The sequence below is a fragment of the Gavia stellata genome, chromosome 6 (genome assembly GCF_030936135.1).
Source record: "Gavia stellata isolate bGavSte3 chromosome 6, bGavSte3.hap2, whole genome shotgun sequence".
Taxonomy (NCBI): domain Eukaryota; kingdom Metazoa; phylum Chordata; class Aves; order Gaviiformes; family Gaviidae; genus Gavia; species Gavia stellata.
In genome coordinates, this window is record NC_082599.1 from 37,150,500 (window position 1) to 37,151,848 (window position 1,349).

A 1,349-nucleotide genomic window follows, 5' to 3' on the forward strand; every position below is an offset into this window, starting at 1 on the left:
TACTGATAGGCTGTGACTCTTTTGAAGCGGTATGATATTTCTGAACTTTTGATATGTTAAGCTCTGAATTCGTAACATATTTAACTGTAAGTTGTTTTTTGGGGTAGATTGATTAATTAATATTACCCCATTGCTACTCTGTAATCACAATACCAGACAAATACCACGTTTTGATTCTTTGTATTTTTCCGGTGAACAATGCCTGAGGCATAGCTTTTTTTTCAGTCAGGAAGGGCCTGTGAAATGAATGTGCTTTGGGTACTTGTTTAAGTCACAGATAGCAACTGTACTGCCTAGGTATGGCTGCTGGTCACAAGGCCAAGTGCCCTCTGCAGGTATACTAGGAAATATTTGACATGTGTTGACAGTATCAACCTTTGCTTTAATTTTGGATCTTAATACAAGGCTATAGTGTAACTAGTGGTGGTTCGGATGGAATTATTCTTCAGGCCATCGCCTGAAGAGTACTTACGTAGCTCTGCCTTTAAAGTGGAATATTTTAATGAAGATACGTAAGTCATACTTCAAACAAAAGTCTTCGTTTCTATTTCAGATTGAATTTTAAAATAAGTCCTATAATCAGCTGCTTGGAGAATGCCTTCAAAAGGGCAGAAGTAAGGGGCGGGAAACTCAGGAGGAGGAAAGTTGCCTTTTCCATTCTTTCTTCAGTTGCCATTCCTCTTTTTACTTGCTTTCATCTACACACCTTCTTTTATTTGTGTTTTGACTACCATAGTATAGTTTGCCTTGAGCTGTGCCTCTCCGTATGTCAATGGCCAAGCTTGTTTCAGAATTCCCCTTAATTTAGAGTTTTGACTAGAAAAAAAAAAATCCTATAATATGCTACTCTCAGTGTCCTAGGTGAGACAGTTAAGATTGCCCAGCTATGTTTTCTTAGAAGGTTAAAAAAAGATGGGTATTCCTAGAAACCCTCATATGGTGTGCTGAGGAGTGAAGGAAGGAATTTAGTCTGTGCTTCATGTTCTTTTGATACTGTTTCACAAATCATTACTGTAACTATTTGTCCTCACATAGTTTCAAAAGCCATTTACATTGTGAATCAAAACTTGCACTTAATTATAGTTAAACACTGGGGTGGCTAAACTGATGCTAAACTACCTTTTTATGTGTAACTGATTTGTCAAGATTTTTTATTACTGGGTTTGGGCAGAATTCAGTCGCTGTCCATTTGTGGCTCTAGGAAACATCTGGTATCCCTGTTAGCATGGGGGGGTTCCCTTGCACCAGGTAATGATCATTTCAGATCCTAGCTGGCTTCTCTTGCCTCTTCCTTAGACAAATGACCACAAATTTGTCATATGTTTAAGTCTTCTCCGGAGTTAATGGCT